The sequence below is a fragment of the Myripristis murdjan genome, chromosome 19, assembly GCF_902150065.1.
Source record: "Myripristis murdjan chromosome 19, fMyrMur1.1, whole genome shotgun sequence".
In the NCBI taxonomy this organism is placed as follows: Eukaryota; Metazoa; Chordata; class Actinopteri; order Holocentriformes; family Holocentridae; genus Myripristis; species Myripristis murdjan.
The window spans coordinates 8,831,285-8,858,339 of NC_043998.1; the positions used below are offsets into that span (position 1 = coordinate 8,831,285).

Here is a 27,055-nt window from a genome sequence, read left to right on the forward strand (position 1 = left end):
GTACTGAAGACCCAATCACCCAAATTGTTTTGAAGGAGGTCAGTGGCACATTTTATCCCATTAGATGCGCCTTGAGTCTGCAAACCACGTATAGCAGCTGAGTAAAAGTTCCACGAAGATCCATCTGGGAAGCGCATGGAGAACGAATGATTGAATCTCTGTTATCAATAGCATTTGACAGAAGTCTTCATAGCAATCACAGCAACTTTATTAAACTGCCTTCTTCTCAGGTATTAACTTGGGCAATGTGTGTGTGTGTGTGTGTGTGTGTGTGTGTGTGTATGTGTGTGTGTGTGCTGTTGAATCCCTCTTTGATCTTTCCTTAAAGTTAATGATTTTTTTGCCGTTTCCTTTCTTCTCTCATGTCACTCACACCCTGCCTGGCCAACAGAATAAATTGCAGTAAACCATATAAACAAACAGCAGGTACCCAAGGCTTAGCTAAAAATAGAGAAACGCAAATTAAACCTATTTAATGCCAACACAAATCCAGTCCTAGACTATTTCTACTAGCTTTGACATGCAAACTTATTTCTATGTGGGGGTGTCATTAACAGGTCAGTGTTATCTGTTATGCCTTCTTGTTATGTTGCTGTACATTAGTGATATCTAGATTTTTGGCGTGGAAAGATGCTTAACATGAAACTTATGACTTACAGATGATATCTGGAGAGGTTAATAGCCTATTAAATTCCTTGCTTTGTTCAAGGAACCTATGCAGTAATAGTATGTTTCATTAGCTTACATTACCATAATAGTCGTTTTGTTCAGCCTTACTGCCGTCTTACAAATACAATATGATTTTTTTTTCCTGTAAAACATATATTATAATACATTATAGTGTATAAGTTAGGATGCTGATCATACATCATAGGGCATTACTTATAATTCATCGGGTGGTGCAAGCTCATTCAGAGGACTTTCAGCCATTCTCTTCTTTTTATGTCCCGCTTGTCTGCTTCCCTGGTGGCTTATTTTTGTTGACTGTGCGTGATAGATGCACTACCACCTAAACTCAGCAATCTGTCAGGTATCATATCACTTAAAAAATACTGTAGATGCTAGGATTTTTTTTCTTTTTTTTTCTGTCAAGGTTGAATAGTGCTGAATTGAAAAACAGCAGACGTACCTGTAATGTAAAGGCCTCAATCTACACGCCAAAAATGTTGAATTATAAATTACGCACGGGGGTTCAACCTTTTCAGAAGGCTGAAAAATAAAAGTTAAGGAAAAGAAAGGTGAGCATGTATAGCCAGGCGACTGTGCATTTGCTCATCAGTTTGTGCAATTTAAATCCAAATGCATTATCAATCTCTGGTAATTTAAATTAAATACTACTATTAAAGGAAATTGGGGGGGTCTTATAATAAAAGTCTATTAAGCACCTGACCTTGAATAATCAAATGCAAATCACTTTACTTTCTTATGAATTATGGTTGTCTTTTCATGATATATGACAAAGGAACATTACTGGTTCAGACCAATTTAAATGAACTATCAATGACAATAAACTGTAGGTGCATGTAGACTGAGGCCTTTACTTTGTAGTTAGGTCTGCTGCTTTTCAATTCAGCACCATTCACCCTTGACAGAAAAAAAAAAGAAAAAATACTGGCATCTACAGTATTTTTAAAGCAATATGATACCTGACAGATATTGATTCAAGTATTCATTCTCTGACATCTGGCCAGAGGTGTCCTTCCTCCACTGCATCACAGAACATTGCACCTTTGAAGACATTTATTTTTCATTGCACTGAACGCAGAAAACAGAATGAAGGTTATGGCAAAAGAATAGTTAGTCGATGAGAGGCAGATTGGAGGAGTGTTTGAAGTCGCATTACATCGGCTGGCACAAGAAGTAGGAACATACCACTCTTGTGACAGCAGCATCAAGAAACCCTGGAGATTTCTAGCAACTACACTCTGGGGTGTAATTAGTGGTATATCCCTGACTGTACAGTGTATAGGAAAGAGAAAAGACTGGAGGGCTTAACCTAGAGGGAGTGTCAGCCAATTTCTCTTGAGCTGAGTGCCTGTTGTGTGAAAGAATGATTACAGGGTTGTTGAAAGGTTGTTTCTTTTGCCTGGGAGAAGTCCAGACTCTAAGTCGGAAAGATATTATCATCTGACTTAAATCACTATCTTGTTGATGGTGTTTAATGCCATCACTAAAGGATGGAACTCCAGATGTGCAAGTGATTTTCCGAAAGGGGTTTTGCAGAGATGCAATCACAAAATTGAATGATAAGACTGGTACCATTGCTCATACACAGCGTTGGACAGAAGCTAAAAATGCAGAGGAAACGTCTTTGGGAAAGGGAGCTCAATATTAGGCAGATGATGATACAGAGTTTTAGGGTGCTGTAGGTCCTGTGGTTGATCAATCACCCCTCCAAATAACATGTAACCAACTTCCTCATGACAGCAGCTGCTGATCTTTCTGACTTAAATACAGAGGAGTAAGCATGGTTGCTTCTTCCTTTAATGTCATTCTCTCCTTCTGGCTACAGTGCAACCAAAAAGAGCATAATAGATTTAGCATAACGATGTCAGAACAATCTTTAAACACTTGAATCGCTGGTTCAGAGCACAGTTTTGAACTTTGGAATCAATTTATGCTGTTATGAAACATTTCCATCTTCCCTCTCCTCATGTCCCCCTGTGCCGGATGTTCTTGTTCACCAATGCTAATGAGGATCCCAAAATAAACATGCAAATGTGAATTTAAGACCTAGTTCCACACCAGTGCTTTGGCTTCTAATACACTAAGTGCAATAAATGTACATGAATTCACAGGTCTTGATGCGCTCGGGGCTATGGCACACCAAAGGCCCATTCACATCCACTGTGATAAATATTAACTTTAATGATGCATTGTTGCCCAAGCATTCACACTACAATGAAATTTGTGAAGTTCCCCAGCAAAGAAGTTATTACTGCAATGTACAATCAAATTCTCTCACCTCTTCTTACTCAAAAATTTGATTGAATTGGTTGAAACTGTTAGAATATTTCTCCGCATCCAAAACTAACTAAATAAATAGATAAACACATCACTTTTAATTTGAATGAAAAATATAGTCATCAATTTGGATGTCTTTATATTCATAATAGATTAGTAGCAGAAACCTAACATTATATTTACTGAAAAACTATAATTATAGTTGTAATCATAGTTGTAGATGGAATGGGCCTTTGTTTCTTAGAGCTAAAAATTGATAGCCATGTAAAAATGGTTAATGATATAGGTTTGTACAAGTTACAGAAGTGTTACGGGTTGTGCAAAGACAGCATTTGTAATAAATACAGAAATTAGATACCAACCAATGTGTGCCAATGATCAGTTTCAGATAGTCACAGGACAGTTTTATAACACAAAATAAATTGTTAGAAGTCAGCTAAGGAGACAATCTTTAACACTCACTGTGATTGCAGCTGGACAGTGGGGTGTAGACATATTACATCAAGGTTAGGCCAGACCTACAGCATCACTTGATCTGAGCAAATTTGTTATTTGCTAACAATAGCAGATCCATACATAATGGAAGGATGCAAGCCTGGGTGTGAATGAGAAGAATTATTTCCACCAACCAGTGTGAGTTGGGCAATGGAAATGAGACTCCCTGCTGTCTAACACTGACTCGAGTGGGTGAGGCAGCCTCATCAGCGGGGAAGGATACAGCAGAATGTTTGGCTATGCCAGCCAAGTGATCTAGAGAGAGAAAGAGTGATCTCTGGAGAGAAAAGCAATAAGTAGCAGTAGGTGTATTCGAGCGAAGCAAAATGATGGTTTCATCTCTGCTAAATCACCTTCACTAACTTGGAGATTCTGTAAATAGACCATTTTAAATACAGTACAGTGGGTCCTGAGTATTCCTTGTAGTTAACTGCAATATATGCTAGACATGGATTACATAAAACGGAAGGACCTGTTGGCTTTTCCACTTTGTACACAAGTAATCCTTTTCAGGATTATGTAACTTTGGTGTTGTTGCCAGATCTGATTGACATTTTGCAGCCCAATCAAAGCTTAACACTTCTAAACCCAGTAGAAAGCAAACCAAATAGCTACTTTGACATCAAATCTTGTAAAAGTCTTCAATGCATCCTATCTGCAATAGGAAAACACATCGCAGCTTTGCATAAATTTTGAATATCTTCAATAAATGGCCAAAGAAAAAAATTCCAAATACAAATCAGAGCACATTCCATTACCAAACATTAGTTCCCACATGCAGGGACAACAATCAGTCACTATCTCCCAGTGGAAGCAACTGAGTCGGTGGCAGCAGATGCCATGCTCTCCAGGTGGGGTCCCAACAATACAGCACCATCAAGGGACAACCTAATAAGTTAGCACTACACAGGTAGTGTACAGCTCACCTCTGTAGTTACATTTTAGTGTTAACCTGCAGCCAGTGTCTGCCATCCCTTAGACAGCTGCTGCAGCTTTTCACTCTGATTCAGTGAGCTTATGTTTCACTCCCTCTTGCCATCTACCGGTTAGCAGTGTTCAGGCTTCAGTGATCAGTGATTGAGCAGAAGGAAGTCCAGGAGCACTGAGCACAGATGCCCCCCTTGTCTCCAATCATTTCAATTTTTGACACTGCATGCAGGCATGTATAGCACAATCCAATCCTACTTTCAGATTTAACCTTTTCACTGCAGAGATAGTGCCTTTGTGCACAAATGGGGTCACACATTACTGGATAATAGTACATATATTTTCTAAAACAACTTTTTTCAGTGCAAGCATAGGTAGGGTGACAACCTGGCACCCTCTACTGATTGGTTGGCATTGCATTCAGTTGTCAAATATTTTCAGTGCCTTCCAAACAGTGCCAAATTTCAACCAATATAAAAGCACGGGGTGGTTAGTTGTGGCAGCTATCATCTTCTATTCTCCATGTTTTCAGGCTGGGCTCACTCTCTATTTCTGCATTTTCCCCCATCATGATTATTAACACTGCTAGTTGCTAGACAACTAATGATCACCCTGCTGCACAGTTTTCAGCATGTACACACATTGGCTCATAACTAAAAATGATAACTAGGCCAACAATTGTATTTAGCTGGAGCAGGACATCTCCAATACTCATAACTGTAACTGAAAACAATATTTCACTGTGATTGTGCACATTTATAGTATTTTTGAATTCCATATCTGTGTTTTCTAAATTTCTTTTAATCATCTTTTTATACACCTGGAAAATAGTGATAGTGCTATAATATGGAGTTATAGGGAGGTTAATTGGTAGCTACAATGAATAATGCTCTGTCAGAAACATTGCTCAGCACTGTATGTTGTGTGTGTGTGGAGTATGGGAGGGCATGTGTGTAATTCAGCAGGGCAAAGCCATGCCAGAGCCTTTTAAGTCTTCCTAGAGGCTGAGACAAAACAGGACCTTATGTCCTCTAATATAGTCTTATCAAAACAAATGTGTTATAATTGATCATTCTGCATGGATTCTCTCCCTTCACAGCTCGATTTTCATTGGTTTTCCCCTCCACCCGCTTTTGTCATGGGTATTATTTCTTGTTTTTGTAGAGAATTAGCGAGTCTCTTAAGTGATACAGGTGTTTGGTTTGAGAGAGCTTCACAACACCAGGTACACAAGGAAATATTGGTAGGGAAGAGGGTGCACTGCAGCTCAGGCCACTACCTTCAGGCTGGTATGGTGCATTTATTTTGTGTTATTTTGTGCCACACAGCAGTACTCACAAAATTCGGGTTTTGATAAGCTGCTGTACATGCTTTACTCTGGACATGCAAGAGGTCTGCAGAAAAGATGTGAATCCTTGATTACACCAAATAGTCATTCCACTCATGCTTTATTCACCTGAGATCGCACCTTCCAAGCCCGTTTTATGAAACCTGACACAGTGAATATAAATTTTATTCTGCTATACAATCATCCCATGCTGTATAATTTCAAAGCTTTTACAGCGATGCAAAATGTTCTCTCGGTTGCTAGTACCTATCAGTTGGGGAAAAAAAAAAATTGCCTCCCGTCGCTGAAAATACATTCCTCCCTTGACAAATGTTTCCAAATTTCTATTGGCACTGTATCAGCAACACTCAGAGGGGCTCAGTTGCATTGCACAGATGATGCAAAGTTGCTGCAAGATAGCGTGCTGATGCCTCCTTGGCACAGTGAGATATGATTTGGAAAAATGCACATGAACTGGCGTGCATTATGTGTATTGAAATGTTTTATCTTTCATGCTTTTTCTTGCTTTTTCTTTTTTCTACTGTCATTACACCAAAAGCAACAACAACAATCATCAAAATTATTATTAGTAGGAGTAGTAGTAGTGGTAGTAGTCGTAGTAGTATACAATATCGTGTCACTTATCTCATTGACTTGTATTTACAATATCATTGCTTTAAATACAAATCATTAAGTTACAAATAAAAAACACAAAAACTCTAGTTATCACTAGGATATTCTAAGGTAGAGTCAGTGTCTTTTGATTCATCCCAAACCAGACTCTCATCACAGTCTGACTCACAGGGTCACGTTAAAAAAATCTCAGCTATTGCTAGAGGCCGGCCTTTGCTGACATGTCATCATTGAAATCCTGAAAGCGGTGTTGTATCTTTCATCGAAGCCCTCTGTTTATGTGTTCATGTTTTCTACAAAATAACATTCCACTGTACATTTAACATTTATCCATCTTTAATTTAAAAATTGTCAAGGGAAAGTCAGCGCAAAAAGAATAGTCCTGACCATGACTGGTAGTTCATTTAATCCTGACTAGAGATCTAGGCACTGAATATGTGTCAGGCGAGACTGGATGCTGCCTGCAATCATGTTGATTGTAAGAATACATTAACATTAAAACTGTCCAGTGTTTCTCTTTGTGTATTTCTTAGCCTGTTGTTATTTAGGTGTGCATATTTAACAGTTGTGCTTTTGTAGAATAAAACTGCTACCCTGTGTGTGTGTGTGTGTGTGTGTGTGTGTGTGTGTGTGTGTGTGTATGTGTGCAAAAGCCCTTGCAAAGCTCAAGGTAGCTCTTGTCTCACTATTACCATGGTAACTTCTTCCCTCATTAGTCTGAGACCAGCAGCAGAAAAATTGGTTGTTGATTCACATAGATGATGCTTGATTTTTCAAATATTGATATCCTTGACAATATATTTTGCATAGGCTTTTGCATTGAGTGTGATTGATTACACATCATTAAAATAATTGCCACTTAATGGTATGAATGACTGCTGTCATGAATAATTAATGAGGGAGCTGTGCACATTTGGTTGCCTCATCCAAAGCTATGTTGACATAAGGTATTAACACAAATTTAAACATTAATTTCATCGCTATCTTCATTGAGAATGAATTGAGCATGTCTGTGTTGCTACCATGCACCGATCTGTGCAGATGGATAGCTAGATTAGTTTAGTGTTTTATCAGCAAACTAGAGTGCTTACATTGTGTGTGTGAGTGTGCATGTAATATTCCAAGACTGACAATATTCTAGAGAGTGAAAAAAAAAAAAAAAGTGTGTGTACACTTGCCATGCATGCATGTGTTTGCATGCGTGCATGGACACACCTGAAAAGGATAAGATGTTCATTTACCTTTTTGAGGAAAGGTGTAAGATCTGAGGAACAGAAAATATTATCTCATTTTTTTCTAGTCCCTGTGAAGAAAGGAGCTAATGCTATAGCTAGTAGTTTGCTTTCAGGTTATAATTAGAGGTAGGTTATGAGTGTTGATGTGGGTATGTATGTGTGTTTGTGTTTGTCTGTCTCTGTCTCTATGAGCCTGTGTGCATTTTGTAGTTATTTCCCAGGACCCAGGAGACACTGACGGCAGTATTAACAGGATCTGATACAACAAAATGAATCATATAAATGAGGACCACATCCTCCTTTAACTTTTCCTTCCTGTTTTCTTCCTATCATCCTTCTTTTTCTATGGGGAGCCAGTTCAGCGATTAAATTGTCAGTGCACCATCAGACCTTGACAGGCTGCACTAATCCACGTTGTTGTCACTCTTCGGCTGATCCATCCTGCTTGGGAGGACATTCTCCAGGCTTAAAGCCAATGGGCCATGTCCCCCGCCACCCCACCCAACTGCTGTTGGAAAGCAACATAATTATAAATGTGGGAATAGACTTACCTGTGGGCAACATTCCATGACAGACCCATCTCTGGTGCCATGTCCCACCTTGGTACTGAATACAGTTTCCACATTAGTGAAATTTTAATTCCTTGGGAGAATATTTTGTTGGCAAAAATGTAAAATTTCCCTCCTCTTTTACGACAATAGTGCATTTATGCATCTTCCTTGCCATATGTGAGCAATACGCTCCAAACACTTGGCTCCTATAGAGCACTGTATAGCCACTTGGGCTCAATGTGTGTAGTTGTGCATGGCTAATTCTTTCATCCATGCCTCTGACTTGATTCAATCAGTGTTCCTATTTTCGATTCTGCCGGCCTGTCACAAACACAGCAGATGAAGGAATCAAGTGTCCATATTCAGCTAACAAAGCTGCTTTGTCTTTCTCGCTATAACTCTTAATGAGCATTGGAAGGGCATGTTGTCAAGCAAATCCAGCATGCCTGCAGACAGTTATTGCAAAGCTGTGCACGAGGCAATGGGCTCCAATGTACTGTTTCACACTGTGAGTTATTTTAAGAAAATTGGTCATCTAAATGGCATTTCTCTTGTCACTTGCATGCAAGTCACTGTTGCATCAGACATATTACTAGCTGTGCCATATGCTATTAAATCCATAGAGCTACCCGTCTACAAAATAAATCAATTTTTAACACTAGTTTGACAACACTTTACGGAAGGTTTGGGCACACATTTCTTATCGTATCCTATCTAAATTCTGCAAAATAGAGAGATGCAGGAAAGGTGAGAGCAAGCTGTACCATATTTAAACCTATGACATCAGATGTACACGGTGTGTGCCTTTGCCTGTCGACTCTGAATCTTGCTGGGAGGTAAAACAGGAAAAAATATTTAAATTGGAGCTAGTGATTGGCATTACACATCTGATAACCTGATGAAAATTCAAAATAAGTAGCTTCACTTCAGAGTGTACTCATTTTATCAGAGTGGTTTTCTCTTTTTTTTTGCAAGTCTCATTTCTGGAAAGACTCGCACACAGTCACAATCACAAAAGCTGCGGAGGATCACAGGCTATGGCAGAAACATGTGTACATATACAGACACACACAAAATTTCTCTCATCAGCTGTCACTTCCTCACTTCAAATGCACACACTCACTTCTACAGTAAATCCACTGATAAAGAAGTGACAGAGCATTCAAATCAAGCCACCATGAACAGACTGCTGTGAATTTTAAAACAGTGGCATTAGTCCCAGTTAGTTTTCTGCAGCACTTGACCTCCACCGCAAGCACAGTCGGTAGAGAATGGCAGCTGTTGCTCATTACTGATGTGTACGCTCGATGTCTTTCAGTGGTGGACACAGAATAGTGCATAGTTATGTTATCATGCTTGAACATCAAGACATTTGGAAGACAGGCTGTGATATCTCTGTATCCACTGCATGGGAAAACAATATATAAGTATAAATGGAGTCTCTATGGAGTTTTTCTCAAGGGCTAGTATTTTTGTCAGTCCCTCATCTGTCATCACGACTTTCGAACACACACTAGCTGAGGTAGCAGAGAGAGGGACAGGTGGTATGTGCCTCATGTTGATCATGTGTTTTTTCACTTGTCAGTGAAGGACAAATGAAGAGAAGAACTGCACTACCATCTAGCAGTAGTAGTAGTAATGAGAATTTATTTAACAATAAAAATTTCAACTATTTTCCAAACAAAATGAATTCACAATAAATAACAATAAGCTATTTAATTTGCTGATGATACAGTTTTTTTCATGAGCAAATTAAACAACTTTTTATCAAATGAAATACTTTACAAATATAGTTTATATACAGAATAAATCATTTTGGGCATAGTCATGATCAATAGTTTCAGAATCAGCATGGCTGAGACGTTAGAACAGTTGTCCGGTAATTGCAGGGTTCCTGGTTTGATCCAGGCTCCTCCAGAGAGCTCGCTGAAGTGTCCTTGAGCAAGACTCTGAATCCCTAAGTGCTCTTGATGGGCAGCTTGGCACCTTGCATGGTAGCCTCTGCCATCAGTGTGTGAATGGGTGAATGTGAGGCAAAACACTGTAAAGCACTTTGTTTGTTCGGCAGGCCAGAAAAGCGCCATAGAAATTCAGTATTGGAAGTATAATATTGATTTTTTTTTTTCTTTAAAGTCTGTAAACACCCCCACAGAATATTCCTTGCTGTGCATTGCAGATATCTCCTCTGCCAGTTCCATCACAGCCATTCAAGTAGACCTGTTTCTTCTAAAGGCATACTGATGGTCACTCTGATTGTGTCTTTCTATTAAATTATCAAGCCTATGCACAAATAATTTTTTGTGCATAAGCTTGAAACGCATCTATAATTGGAGAATAGGTATCTATCTCCACTTTTACAAACAGGAATAACTTTTGCTTATTTTGTATTGCTGAGACAAAAAAAGTACCTACTTGGTCTGATTAAGGATTTTTATGTATCAATTTCACACCAATTAGTGGACTTTTTATTTATTTTTTTTTATTTTCTGACAATGTCATCCCTAATAAAGATGGATTGTGAGTTTTTTTTTTTTTTTTTTTTTTTTATTGTAATATTGGAACCTGCAAAAAATACCCCCAACTGTGTGAAAGATTGACATCATTATCCCACTAGAGGGAGCTCCACTGAATGCATTATTGTAAGGGGCATGGGAGAGGAAACATTTCAACATCCAGCTTGATGGTTTTGAAATGTTGCAGAAGAAACAGCTTGAAAAACAGTCAGCCTAGCAGTGTTTTTGTTGGCTGACTTACAGGCTTGTGTTGTCACAGGAAGGCTAACACTGAGCATCAGCTGATAATTGTTTACAGTGTAGAATGCACAGGAGTTTGTACTTGCATGTTGGGTATGTTAAGATGTACAAGGTAGTTAATCGGTGGCACAGATATAGCACAGTAATGAGGTTAATTGAATGAAAATCAAATTAGTGAGCTTCCAGACTTTATCCATGGTACTGCCAAACTTGTATTTTTCTCTCCTTCTGTTTCTCTCTTAATTCAGATGCTTTACTGGCCTCACCTGAGCGTGTGCTGTTACATTTCACTCTCAGGAACACATTAATCAGAAGATGAGCTGAGTAACAAAGGGGAGGGAACAATAGGTGCAGGTGGGGGCACTTAATCATGAGATTCTATCACCAAATCATCTGACATGATTCTTCACTTTCCTGTTATGCTCTTCATTCTTGGCATATTCTCACATGGGCTTTGTTTTGGAACTGCACAGAGAGAATTGGCCGTGTTTGTTGGATAACACTCCTGAATTTGAGTTGAAATAAGTAAAGTAGCAAATGGCAGGTGGCGGAGAGCGGTAGAAAGAAATCCCATTGTTTCACTCTGACCTGTGTGATGCTGGGATCACTTATCAAGCTGCAGACTGTGGTTTAATCCATGTAACCGAGCAAACAACAAGCGAATTGGGAATAAGTAAAGACAGATGTTGGCTAAAAGAGCTAGTGCGGAAGGAATATTTGCTGAATGCAGATAAAACAATCGCAGACATGAAAGCAGATGTGAATTCTGAAACACAAAAGAAGTGATCAGCCAAGTAAATGTGTGGCATGTCTTTATGGATTCTCTCCATTAACAAAACAAAACAAAAAAAAAAAAAAATAGAACAGAGACAAACACTTTTGAAATATTGTTAAATATTTATGCTGCAGTTTTTATGAATACCAGTCACCAGAGATCATGACATCACGCCGACCATATTGCTTATACATGTGGCCCTAGGCTGTACTGTCACATTTTACTGGTTTCAGTATCAACTTTAAAATACTGTATCCCATTTTAGATCAACCCACAGTGCCCAGAGATTGTGATGACTATTGGAATCAGAGCCAGAATCATTTATTTATTTCATTTCTTAATGAAATGAAGGTACAGAAGCTCAGCACAGTTGTGTCGGTAACATCAAGCATAGGCAGACATCAGCATCACATTAGACAAGATCAGTGGCACGGCAGACACTATACACAGAAAGCCACAAGACAAAGTTCACAGACTGTATTTACAGGATAGTCCAGGAGGTTTAGGTGCAGTTACAGCTGTCAGAGTTAGTGTTAAGTGTTAGTCCTTACTGGAGTGGATGTAATTCTTCCATTGGCTGAAAATTGTTAGAAATAGTAGAAAGAAGGGACACTTTGAAAAGAAATGCAGCCTGGTTTCCGCTGTAACTACCCTGCTCGTGGTTACAAATGATCTGATGAATGGAGATTGTGGCTAATGCTCCATGAGCGGATTGACCTATGCACAGCCTTTGGCACAACAATTGATGGACTGGAGAACTGCCTCGGTATCTCTGGGACTGCCCTGGACGGGTTATCTATCAATACGTTTTTGGTCTTTGCAGCCGATTATGTTTCTTCTGCTTCATTGATTATGTGCGGTGAGCCTCAAGGTTGAATTCTTGGCCCGGTGCTGTTTTTGTCACATATAATACCCACTGGCCATATTATTTTTCAGCAGAGCATGTCCCTTTCATCACTACAACACTCAGTTGTGCAGTATGTCTCACTGACTAGCTGATATCTAAGACAGTGTCCCTAACATTTTCTTCAGCTAAATTCAGAAAAAACTGAAATCTCTGTTACTGGCCATGAAGTCATCTCGACTCAATTCCAACTCCTTTAACTCCATGTAACAAACCTCCATCTGAGATTGTAGGAGTCTTGTTTGATTCACTAAATGAGAAGCATTGCAAAGATTACATAATTTTCATTGTCAGCACTGGAGGACTTAGTCATTAATATGATTTTGGCTTCCCTGCCACAATGAATTGTTCCTTATCTCAGTTGAGATGCTAAGGTAAAGCTTATAGAAGTCAGGTTATTGACAAAGACTAAGTGCATGTTGCAGGACCATAAATAAGTAAAAATAAATAAATAAATAAAATAAAAATGAAGGCCAGCATGGAAAATAAGGGGAAAAAATAAGACGTGGTTTAAAAGATTATTCAGATTTTGTCAGGCTAAGCTTCTCAGACAGCACATCCCAACGCTAAAGGGCGCTGAAAGCAAAAACCCGGTCCTGTTTGGTCTTTATAGTAGTTTGCAAAGGCCAGGTCTAATCGGCTTGAGGAGCTCAGGCTGCTCATAAGGGCTTGAACCACCGAGATACAGCTAGTCGACAGAACCAGCCGAGCTTTGAAATTAATCTGTAAAGTCTTGAAATCGGTTTTAAAACTTCGAAGCTATAGTGGTAATACATATGATAACCTGACGTGTTAATGGCTAATGCAGGGGTAGGCTCAGGTGTTGATCGGGAGGTAGAGATTTGAAAGCTTAATCCTTTAACAGAAATAATTCTGCATCATCCTGGTCGATGAATAATCTTACGTAGGACCCGTCCTTGATGGACTTTCACTTTTTGTCTGCAGTCAGAAGTAATTGTGATTTCAGTGGTGGCATCTTCCTAACAGCTCAATGGATATGGACATTTAGTGGGAAGCATGACAGTGATTACATGTTTTGAGAATGTGGTTGGGTCGCTTGATGGTGACAGGGGCAAGGCTATTTTGAAGTTGTTTGCAAGTTTGCCAATCTTTTGCTTGTCAGTGCTGTGTCTCTTTATCTCAGTGGAAATTAATTTGTGAAAGGTCCTGCCATCTATTATGAAGTTAAATTGGAAGCTAAATGTTACAAAGAATTTTTTTTTTTTTTTTTTTTCTGGTGGGGTATTGCAGTTTTGAAAGTATCTAGTGACTGTTTCTTTCTCCAAAAAACACTTTTTACAGGACTTTACCTATGCTATAAGGAGAACTGCATATTATACAGATTTTTCATAACAATACACATAAACAGTGCCCACAGAAATACAGCAATAATTAGCCCTAGCCCTGCTTAAAAGCTTAAAATGTGAGCATCAGACTGCCGTAATCACATAATCATAATCATCAACATAATCATCTCTGAGACCTTTGAACATCAACCTCAAGATCTGAAAGTCACAGGGTGGTTAGTTCGCTCAGCTCAGCACGGTCCTTATTTAAGTTCTGCCACGTCGTTCGGATAATTCCCAAGGCCGAGCGCCATCACGAGTGATTCTGTGCCGTGAGCCGAGCCCGCCAAGCATGGACTTTACCGACACCCAATCTAATATTCTTTAAATTATAGGCCGAGTCAGTTTGAATGGCATAAATGAAGGGTTAGTAGCTTGCCACCTAATTTAGCAATCAAGTCTTTTTCCAAGTTTGGATAATGTTATGTGAATGTCATCTTTCCAGCACAAACTGAGCTTACTCAAGAGCTACAACTTTCAGGTTAAAAACAAAAGTTTGCTACTGTCAGAGGAGACAAGTGACTATGGCCTTTGTTTACATCTTTTTTTTTTTTTAAATATACCTCACAAACTGGATGCCATCCCAGATCGACAGAAACAATTGGTAGCACATAGTCATGAAAACTTGTTTGTTTGTTTGTTTGTTTGTTCTAATGATCCCATAGTTTGTTTTTGTATTTGTTTTGGGGCAAAATAATTCGGATTTGGATTCGGGCGTGGCTCAAACTGTAAGTGATTTTTTTTTTTTTTTTTTTTTTTTTTTTTTAACTTGTTTGGATTTTAACCACAAAGAAATATAAAATGACTGAAATTCCTGTTTATTAAAACTATATAGGTTAGGATACTCACTGTAATGACTCTGCATTCTGCAAATCAAAAGAAATCTAGCTGTGAAAAAAGGTGTTGGACTTGTGTTGCTCTTGGTGAACTCTAGTCAGTGGAGTTTCCCAGCATGCTTTTGGGTATTGGCCATTTACTGAGCCCAGTCCATTGTTGATTGGCTCATGTTCCCTATTTAGTCATTTAGTTTGTATGTGCATTGTTATCATTTACTCTCTGTGTTGTGTTATTAAGTTGAAGGATGGGTTTACATTATTTCTGCACTGTGACTGTTACTGTTTATTCTTTTGGTCTACATCCATTTGCTATACAATGTTGTATGCTACCAGGGTTAATACTGCTTCAAGGTTGAAGATTGGATGTGGAACACAGTTAAAGCAATGTTGTTCTTCACAAGTACACTGAAATTGTGGTGATTTTTTATGTATTATTGAAAGCCAAACTTTAAAAAAAAATGTTCTGGAGGATCATTTATTGATCAGAAAGCCGTTATTTGTTACCTGCAGAGTATGGATTCAGATTCGACTGAATACATCTGTAACTGTAACTAAATGCTGCCATCATGCCTCAAAACACAAACTGCAATATTTTGAAAAAGGAAGCATTGTGGAGCAGCATGCCTTTTAGTGGTTTAAGAAAGTTTTCTAGACGGCAGCCTTTGTTTCATTTACACATTGTCACGGTCAGTGCCAACCTTTATAATATCAGCACATAAACACTGGTATTCATTAAGCTAATGCACAGAAACCATCCACACAGATCAATTTTTGATTAGGTTGAAAGTTGCTGCTGATTATTTTAAATGGCTTGGGTAAAATGTAAAGGCAGTGAACAATTGAAGGAGGTCATTAGAGCTGTAGCAGCCTGCTTGATACATATGAAGAAAATATAACAATCAGGTAACCTCTATTTCAGGATTGTAAGATAATAATATAGTGCTTATTCTGCACGCACACAGAGACACACACACTGTGCAACGATTATTCATGAGGCATCTTAGAAAAAAACATTAAAGCCAATCCAGTCCGTTAATTTGTGTTGTAGGTTATAAACGCAGATAGAAAGAAATTTTCCTGTTCTCTGACAGTCTTTTGACTTTGAGATAAATTTAAATCATATTGTTGATTGTGTGCTGATTGTTTACTACAGTGCATGAATAATTCAGCACTAAAATACTGGTGCTCGTCCTTATACCATTCAACTGAATAATCTCACATCCAGTAGGGTATCTTTCCGGAGCGGTTGATTTGCATCGCAGACGAGACTGATTGTACACAATCCTATGAAGCTAATCCAAAACACTGAAATAAGATTTGAAACTGTGCTAACATTTACAAAACTTTTTTTCACATCTTTTCAAAGTATCGTGGTACGGCTCTACCTTTTTGTTTGTATGGCACATATATATTCAAGCATATCACTTACACAAATACATGCACACCCACAGCCACACCCGCACCCACACACACACACACGCACACACACACGCAGAAGCATGCAGACACACAGGCACATCACAGATTTTAGTGCAGGGGATGCTGCCATAACTCTGCACAAAAGGTTAAACTTTCTAATTGATGTCCCAAGCTTCCTTAATCACTACTTGTGTGAGAGAGCAGAGACCTGAGAAAGAGAGTATGAGAGAGAGTGAGAGAGAGAGAAAGATTAGAGTGCCTTGACAAGGCAACCCTTTCAAGTTTATAGGTTTGAAGTGCTAATGATATGCAAATGTATGCAAATGACGGTGCACCCACCCCCTAAAACTCTCGCTGAATACTTGAAGCTGAGTGAAAATCTGGGTTGCAAAATGAGTGTGTTTGTCTATAAATAGTCAAAGTTTGGGGAAGTTTGAGTGTTTTTTAACTGTGGGAGCATCACCCCATTTCAGTGAAAACCAAACAGCATAGAAATGTGAATTAACATAATCATCACCATTGGTCTTTACTCATATGTGTCCCGCCCTCTAAAATTAGTATATATTAGATTACTGAGCTGTTGGAGAATATGAACGCGATGACTAATTTCATGGACTGACACAACAAATTTATGAATAAACTGTAATACTGATATTAATTTGTCTATATGTGATAGACTGCACTTCAGAAGCAAGGGGCAACTTAGTTACGCAAGACATGTAACACTCCACATAAAAGAGATTTTTTAAAATAATTTTTGTATAATCAGAATCAGAAATATTTTATTGATCACTGAGGGGAAATTGGGGGGAAAAAATACAAATAAATAACAGTATTAAGAGATAAATGGGTAAATAAGTTAATAATGCAACTGACCTGGTGATGCACAAATAAAACTTTCGGAAATGTGAGTACAAATAGTACATTGATCCATTTCACTTTGTGAATGACAGCTTCAATCCATAAAAGTTTGTTTGTGAAAGACTGAATGATGCACAAATCCATATCAGTGAGGATAAAGATAGCAAACTAATCCAGTCACATTGTACTTCAATTCATAAAAGTTTGTCTGCAGAGCACAATAATTAGCAGCTATATAACAAGGGGAGAGTTAATCAGATGAACTCGGGTTCAAAACAAAGCAGGCATAGCAGGCACGGGGGAGAGACGAGGCACAGAGTGAGAGCATAATGTGACACGGTAGACAGAGTGGGATTTATTATTCAACTAAGGCTGGAAGACTTGTAAAATCCTCAGAGATTTTGAAAACATATTGCACCGTGTGACAGATTTCACCGACTTTTTTGTCTCTCGGTGCTAAATATGCTTACGCTAAATGATTAGGGAACAGGGTATAATGCTCACAATGATATAAATGAGATTACCCTGCTGACTGCTGATATGTCACCAATGTCAGGACCTCTAATCTCACAGGAACTTGTGAGATCACAGACGCTTTAATATGAAGAAACGGGGAGAAAAGCACAAAAAGAGAGTCTGAGTAAAGTGAGACAGTCCCCTTTCACTACAGTACTTGGTCAGGAGCTATGCAGAGGTCGACTTAGAAATATCAAATATTTTTCATATCATTGGGGTGGCATAGATGAGTCAATTGATGTGGTTAAGATTCAGGGCTCTATTTTCAAGAATCAGTGGTGCACAGTCAAAGGCACACAGCACATGGCACTGGCGCACGGGGCGTAGCGACTGATTTTTGGTCATTTCATGGACAGAGCATGGCACTGCTGTGGAACAGCTGGAGACAGAGTGGATTAGGAGGAATACATTATCAGCAAGCATGGAAGAGGCTGGTGTCAATAATAGCCAATCACCTCTCTGACTCCCTTTTAAGAGCAGCGCACCACGGCATTGCAACAATTGGGGATTTGGTTACTAGCAGGTGACAGATACTGTATTTTTGGAGCTTATACCAATATCAGTTTTTGAAAGTAAAAAACAAAACAAAACAAAAAAAAACAAATAATCTTATAAAGGCTGATATTTTTATGCATATAACACACATTTTATTGCAATGAGTCCTGTCATCAAGTAGTTGCAATAAAGGTCTGCCATAATGCATAATGACAGTTCTATTTTTGATGGCAATCATCCACCTGGAAGACACATGCATATACAGTAAAAATGAATGGATCCTTTCACGTGTGCATCACTTGAAAAAGCCAAGAAAATAGCACAGAACATGGCTGTACCTTGGTTTGAGCACGTGGGTGAGACAAGTGCAAATCACAGTAATTCGTGACACCATCCCTGCCCTGACCTGCTTGATTGTTACTGACACACGTGCTAATGTGTCTTTCCTCCCACTTGCAGCACAGCAAAGCTTCACCAGGCATGCTCTGTTCATGCAACAGTCCACTGCAGCACGTACCATGGCATTGTTCGATATACTGTATGCTCCACTGTTGACACTGGTTGACATTTGTTTTTGCTGGTAAAAGCTTAATTTAGTGATTGATGGGTGAGTTAATGTTTTCATGTCATGTATTAACATAAATGATCCTAGAAAACTTAGAAAATAGTAGATTTACCCAAGCATATCTGTTTGCTTCACTTGGCTAGCAATTTACAGTGCAAATGCAAACATACTGTATGTTGGCCTTCAGCAAACTGTGCGCCTAAGGCTGTGCAGTTGTGCGTGAATACAGACCACCTACACAAAAATAGCATTGCCACACATTGAACAGCAGCACCAAACACATGCCATGGGCTCAGTGAAGCGGATTTCTTTGATTACAATGGCAGTGTATCCTCACAGCTGTTCTTGAGCAGACGCGTCACACTACTTAGCTGCCTGGTCGACCAGCACTGTTAGGCGTTCATGACAAGGTGTCAGGTGGCTTCAGGCCAGGAAAAAATAAAAAAGTGATTGTGAAGGAAAATGCCACTTCGCTGGTGCAATGGCCTGCCATCCACCATACGCTAAAAAAAGAGCTCTCAGTCGGTCAACCCCTCATACTACATATTACTGTACCAGATGATCTGTCCTGGCCATTGGTTCCAACCAAAACCCCCAGTTTGAGCACTCTTGTGTAAAACCAACCAAAACCCTCCCAGCTTTCGATAACAATATGGTTTGTTTAACATTACTTCCACAGCGATGACACAATATTAAACCTCATTGCCTGAGAATTTTAATTAGGAATGCAATAATAGAACGGAACAGAGAGAAAAGGTGAGAGGCTTCATCAGTGTAGTCACAGCATGTTCAGTTCCCCCCACCCCGCCCCCAAAAATGCAGTCGCTGACTCAACGCTGTCAGGCCTACAGCATCTTGTGATGAATGTAGATCCAGAGATCGTCAGGTAAGCATGGGAGGCAGCAAGCAGCATACCGGTTTAAGAGAATGAGGACTGGGGAGAAGAAAGTAGCTCTAGCAGAGTGCAGTTCTTCAGTGACAGCAGGAGTGGAGTCTCACGAGCGTGGGCTGCCATGACACTCAGCTGGCTGTGTCCAACATGGTAGTCTGGGGGATAAATCAAGACACCCATCTCTTCAGTTCAACACCTTGCTGATTTTCTTGCAGATGTGGTAGAGAGAAAAAAATGCTGGAGTTCTGGCACTTTCACACTTTGTACATTGATAAAGCATTTCAAACATTTGCTGATGCTGCTGGTTGGACACAAAAAGCTTGCGGACCCACTGACAGTCGACCTTACTGCCTATATTTAGTCCTCTCAGAGGATGTTGATATTTAAAGTTTAGTTAACTCCAATACATACCTCGCTCTATCTGACCTTTTTCTCATAAAATTTTACCTCATTGTGGCACATCTTATCTGTTGTGTTACAAAAAGCCACTACCAGTTGACTAGCTGGCAAATGCTGACATATTCTCAGCACTCCCTGCTGTCTAAGCAGTACTGTAGATCATGCATTGCTTTATAGCTTCAGAGACGGCCTTCACAAATTCCGGTCAACCCTTGACTGGAATGCTTCTCTCAGAATTAAGAAATGCAAAAAAACAGTGGTTTCTTGGTACACATAGTCCACCATAGCAAACTACTTAAAAATTTGTAGTAGTAGTTGGTGTGCAACTAACCAGGTCCATCGAAAGCCTGGAACAACACTCGCTTCAGACAATCTGACACTAATTGTTTCTGTTTCATCTCCCAGCTGCAGCTAGGTCTACCTACTTTGATGCTGAAAGAAATTTCATATCTCACTGCATGCAACAGTTCAGCTCTAATGATTTTATTTCATTTCTCCATTGAAGAAATTCACATACCTCCAGCGCTGCATCAACAGCAGGTGATAATATTACAGTCTAACTTGACTCAATCTGTCACATCCTACTTCAGTCCAATCAGTAATCCAACAATGTGGCATGTAAGTCATCTGCCTAACCCTTTAGACATCATACCCATGAACTTACACATTTCTAATTAATGCGCTAAATAGTTCTTTTCTCGCTGTATTTCATTTTTTTTTTTCCTGATTCATTCAATTGAGCAGTTTTCAAGCCACTGATAAAGTGACTATTTCAAACTACTCCCCTGAAGTCTGAAAAATGACAAAATGAGAGACCAATTTCCCATCTTGAAGCTCACTTACTTTCCCAATATCTGTGACCTCCGTGAATCTGGCTTCAGACCCGAGCACCGCACTGAGACAGCTCTAATGAGAAGTAACAAATGACCTGCTATTTTGACCGGAGCTCTGCATCAGTCCTCATTTCCCTTGTCTTAAGTGTAGCATTTGATCCAGCTGGTCGCGCTATCCTCTTGAACTGTTAAGAAAACCCTGTTGGCATCTGCAGTGCCGCTTTCAACTGGTTTTGCTCATACTTGACTGTTCACAATTTGTCATTCGAGATGGTGACTTGTCTCCCCATTCAAAGGTCTATTTCAGCAGCCCCAAGAGTTCTGTTCTGGGTGATATCTCTTCTCTTTTCACTTTACTTGGCTACCCCCTTGGTATTATATCTATGCGCTTTTGTAATACATGTGACTAGAGCACAGTTCCCTTTGGGTGTGTCTACTTTTACTCTCTGTAATTCACCCCCAGGCCTCCCCCTGATCCCTCTTGCTGTCATCCCTTCCCATCCCCTTGGAAGTACACTAACTTAACTGTAGAAATATGTGCATGTAGAGACACAAATTTGTTTTACTATTTTTTTGTTGGGTTTAATGTAAACCATGGCCAAACTCAAATTAAGAACAGCCTTGAGCGCCCAGGCACTCCAGGGTGGTATTCCACGAAGGGAGCAAAACTAAGGCTGAAGATTAGACAAAGACACATAAAACACCGATGGCTGTTAAATATGTTTTTTTTTTTTTTTTTACTATCAGGCAGTGTAACCTTTTTTAACCTCCGCTTGTTGACAGATTACATCAGGCTCTGGCTCTAACTGCAGTCTTTTTCTCCCGTGTGTCTGCTCTGTGTTCTGTTGACTTTCTTCGTCACCAGCGTGTTTTAGAAACTTGCAATGCAATGCAGTAGGATAAAAAAAAAAGAATATTAAGCTGATAGGCCCAGTAGTATGAGAAGAGACGGAGATGGAGGGAGCAGTATTGGTCGATGGAGCTAGACAGTGAATGAAGAGAGGGAGTGAAAACACCAAGACGAAATGTTTTTCAAAGGTTTGGAATCACTGCAGCCGCCAGAGGTTTTTCATCATATATAATGTCACAAAAAAATTTTAGGCTGAAAGGCTCAGTAGTTCGCAAGATGGCTGTGGACAGACACACATGCACTAACGCACAAACACATGATCCCCTCCTGGCTACACCTGGCAGAGATAAAAATGGGGGACTAACAGTGTTTTTGAGTCAGTGCAGATAAAACTAATTCAAGGGCTTAAGCTACAAAAACTCAATTCCAAAGGATACCATTAAAACTGTGGGGGCCAGATCTGTTAACATTTTGCACTGTGGCCTCAACCTCCTTTTCAAATTAAAAAGTGACTTTCGTGATCCACTATAGTGGTGCAACCGGCCTCTAGCACATACAGTTAAATAATTCATGAAACTAAAGGAATGGTTACTGCTTTTTGTGCACCTTTGCCTTCTTATATATGCATTTATTGGCGTTTCCCTCTCAAAGTGCAAAATACTTAGAGGCAATTAGGGTAATGAACCACCTATTCTGATTTGCCAAGGCTAATAGTAATCACCAGCTCACACTCTGCTGAAAACCTTGATTTAATTTCAGCACTAATGTGCGATTGCTACTGCTCCAAACAGACAACAACTACAGCGACAAGTAATGCCATCTCTCCTTTGTGTCAGCGATGGAACATTTTATTTCTTGCAGCGATAACCGTCTGAAATCATAATCTACACAGCATTTTCACACAAAGGCAACGCCTTTTGATTTTGCAGGATATAAATATGTTTGTTATTTCTTCAGCTAAAACCTCCAATTCTGCTGCTGTGAACCTCTTTTCTCTGCCTCTCCTTTTTTTTTGGTGATACCGTGCTGATTCCTGACAGCAGAATGCATGCCAAAATGTTTTTTTTTCCCCCTATTGCACTAGCCATACATGAATCAGTTAATGAATTACTAAGATGTCATGATTTCATTTTAATCCTAAAGTTCATTTTCTTTGCAGGATGGCTAATATGGCCACACCCATAAGTGCATTTCCTTGCAAAACTCTCTCAGTAAATCTGCCCCTTGGTGATCAATTTTATCTATCTATCTATCCCCGTATTCCCTGTCCTTCAGTAACCACACAAAAATGTACCCACACAATTGACTGCTGTAATGCTCTTGCTGGCCCAACTCCACTCTTTTCCATGCTATCCACAAATCACCTGCCCTAATACAAACCAGAAAACACAAGCATAATCCAGTCTTAGTCTCACTTCACTGGCTTCCTGCAAATGCACGTATCGATTATGTCCTTGCATCTCAATATATCACTTATTTTCTTCCTCCCTGTATGCCTAGTCATAGTCTCCGCTCACAGAATGCAGGACTCCTCGCTCCCCACATTTGAAAGAAAGCAGCTTGAAAACAAAGCCTTCCACAATAGGCGCTCTTCTATCTGGACAAGCTTCCCGCCTTTGTCAGGGAATCAGACACTGTCTCAGTATTTAAGTCCAGACTCAAGACGCATTTATTCAGCACAGCATACAACCTACTTAAACTCCCACCTTGTCAGCCAGTCCTTTCTCTTTTATCTGCTGCCATGCAGTGTGTCTTTCACATACTTCTGAAGATAGCCCTGGTGTTGCCCACTGCTCCCGTGTCCACTCACACACATTCAGTTGGCTTTGTGTACGCCCAGGCAAACACATGCAATATGCACAATTACATACACACGTACAAACTCTGGCCTCATTTCTTGGAGTTAGTGGTGTTCTGTGTGATGCCTCTGTCATTGTGTATTTGCTATGTACTGTGTGTGAAAATTGTGTTTGTTAAAAGTCAGTTGAATGAGTTTGAATACAGATTCAAGATTTCTTTTGGAAATGATGAAAAACATACCATTATGTTATACTTAAACATCAAATTAGTGGCATATGGTTTGTTCATTTGTAACGATAAAACAAAGGTTAAGTAAAAGCAAATGAGGTTTTTTTTTTTTTTGAAGCACAATGATAAAAACAGACAGCAGGTGAGATGGAGAGCCCACGGGGACTTGTAAAAGCCTCTCACTTCAAAATAAAAGAAATGGATTCACCAGTAAACACGACAACAAAAACACAAGATTAGAAAATATATAAATAAATAGGATAACAACGTCTAAATGACATTAAAAATAATCATGGCAGAGAAGAACAGAACAACAATACGTGCCAAGTGACAGGGGAAACAAAATAAATAAATAAACATAAATAAACAGCCTTAATACTGAGCAATGAAAGTGTTTTCATATGTCTGTGTGACACAATTTCCAGTCTGTTTAGAGGGCATTTCAGTATAAACAGAAAACATAGAAAGTAGCAAAGCAGAGGGAGTAGTGACAGCGATCACATCATGGCCAAGGCTGCGAGATGTTTGCATAACCCCCCCGGGTGTCCTGCAATAATCAATATGACTGCAACCTCTGTTACCAGACCGGCGTCAGTCCACCTCCATCTGAAACAAACACAGTTTATCGATTATGAGGCCAAATTGGGGTGAAAAGTTACGATTCTACAAGTCCACAAGGATGCCACAGCTTATACATTTTTATTGTTTGATAAAGAGCGGCTGAGTGTTTGCGGTGAAAATACGCTGATCACCATGCTGAAAATGTACACCGGCTGGAACACCCCTCGTGTTATGTGGAAAATGGTTTACTCCACCTCAGTGTCTCACAGTGTGTAAATGCCTTTTTCTGTGTGAGAAGCAGCTCTGTCACATCCGCAGCAGAGAATCACCGACCGTCAAACAAACAAAAAACTAAACATAATGACAGAAGTGATGACATCATGCCTCCTGTAGACAGATGTTTGCAGCCGTTTTCATAAGGAAAAGTGAGAGTTCAGTCCATCACTCCGTGTTTGCCGATGTTTGGCACTCTTCAAAGATTATATTCAGCACTGGAGCCATAAAAAAAAGAAAAAGAAAAGAAAAAGAAAGAAATCTTGGCATTGTGTTGTTTCAGTTGAATTTTTGGTGTAAAAAGAGCTACAATTCCACCAAGCCGAATGTCTCAGCAATTTCAAATGACAAAGTGCCAAAAGCAACTTCCTCTCAACACACACACACACACACACACACACACACACACACACACACACACACACACACACACACACACGCAGAGAGACACACACACACACCTGGTGATCATGCTCCAGCAGAAACTCCCGGAGGTGACCTTGTGTGCTGCGAGTTTATTTTGAACGCTGTAAATGTTGAAAAACCATATTTTCCACAGAGATGAAATAAATCTCAGCAGTAACAAGATTTGTCACCCGTATCATATTAACAACTATTCATTAACTTACTGTATGCTAGATAAATGCCTGTCATCAAATATTTAAATTGTGAAATATGGCTTGTGGTGGCTGATTTCTTGTGGAGCTATATAAAAAAGCGCCCTTTCTGCATTTTTATACTTTTTTTTTTTTCACTTTTAATTTGATGAGATATTAATGCAGAGAATCACACTGGAGGGGAATCATTTTCATGGCACTGTATGGCCTTATCTCACTGGCATTGGATACAGTGTTTTCTCATGGTGCATAAATGTGTATTAATTGCATTGCACAGATATAATCATTACAGTAACTCTACATTTCATTAAGTTGGAATCCTCTCATTGTGCCATATACTATATCCCGTCATAATTTAATAGGCGGCTTTACGCTTTTTCAGCAGTAAGACCCAACCAGATGCAAAGTGTTTTATCTAAAATATTTGTTTGGGTTCATTCGCTAATTGTATGTGTGTGTGTGTGTGTGTGTGTGTGTGTGTGCGAGTGCTTCACACTGTGTGTGTAAGGGCAAACATTTTGTGTGCGTGTGTGATCAGTAAAGTTAAATAATGCACTCATGAAATTCTATTTGTTATGGAGTAAAGGGCATTTTTGAATGTCGAACCACATTTTTCATACTTGGTACATATTAGTATTCAGCCGATTTTTTGTTTGTTTTGTTTCATTGTTGCTGTTACTTTGTCCTGGCTGGAAGGATAATGTTGGATGGTGTGTGTGTGTGTGCGTGTGTGTGTGTGTGTGTGTGTGTGTGTGCATAGACAGTCAAAGTGGCACCAGGCACCATCGGTGTCCACTGTCATTATTAACTGGCTAATTGGTTATGGTTTGGTCCATGGTTACCCAAGGCAATTAAAAGTCCCTTTAGACTTCTGCTCGGATGGGTGTGTGATTAGCTTATCATTATCTTATATAAGCAATGTCCCTTCTGTCTCAAGCCTCTCTCCTTAGCGAGATCAGTTGTTTATGTTTCAGACGCACAGCATCAGAGTATTAATTAAAATGTTAAAAGTTTTTGGAGACTCTTGCCATTTTCAAGCACAGCAATTTTGTCTCTAAATCTCAGCAACTTGACCACTATACTTTATACTTTGTCTGGTTCCTTTGTCTTGATGTCTACAAGAGTGATGGGCACATTCAAACGCAATCTGCCTTTGGTCCAGTGTGTGTTCTTCTGATAATATCTATCTAATCTTCTCCTCAGATCCAGTCCATTTCTCATGTGCTGTCTCTGGAATTCCTTTTAAAATGAAAATGCTGTAGCAAAGATTAGTCGGCGCTTTTTTTTTTTTTTTTCTGTTATGGTGAGGAGGCTTGTGTAAATGATTGGTAATATCCTATCCTGTCCCATCGCACCGCTTGGATAATCAGAATCAGAGTCAGACTTTAAATTATCAATAATCTCTTAGGTGAACTGTAGACTTGATTCGAGGTCATGAATTCTTCCTGTAATTTCATCAGTCTTATGATAAAGGAGTCCATTAAGATTGGATGATACCTGTTATTTTTGTTCTTGTTGCTGTATTAGCTGTTTGTAAAAAGACCTCTGTTGATGCAGTAAGTCATGTACCTGAGAAATGGTGTTTGAATCTTCATTACTTTTACCTGCCTTTGGTACCATGATTTATAACTCACTTAGGTCCAAGTCAGAGAACTCCAGACCTGCAGGGGATAACATAACCAATTCTTCCGTAGGAAATGAAAATAATGAAAAAAAAAAAAAAAAAAAGAATTCTCTCTTTCGGGACAAGACAAACATACCTGGGTCTCAAACAGAGAACCTCAGCCAGGGTGTCAACATACTTTGTAGGAAAGTTGCACAAATAGTCTGCTTCAGTCAAGTATGAAAACACCAAAACGTGACCAAATTCCCAACCAGCAAGTCAAGCTTAGGACTGTACATCTTTCCCTCGTATGTGTGAAAGAAAATAATGTGGAACAGCGAACAGGAAAAACCGGAAGCAAATGCAAATGGATGGGCCGAGGGTCCGCTTCTGCAAA

General features: G+C 39.4%; 1 protein-coding gene across 1 annotated transcript in view; it reads left to right on the forward strand.

The window, feature by feature from the left end:
* nrg3b (neuregulin 3b) overlaps positions 1–27,055 on the forward strand; it is a 197,534-nt gene that overhangs the window by 95,315 nt on the left and 75,164 nt on the right. The window lies entirely within an intron of this gene.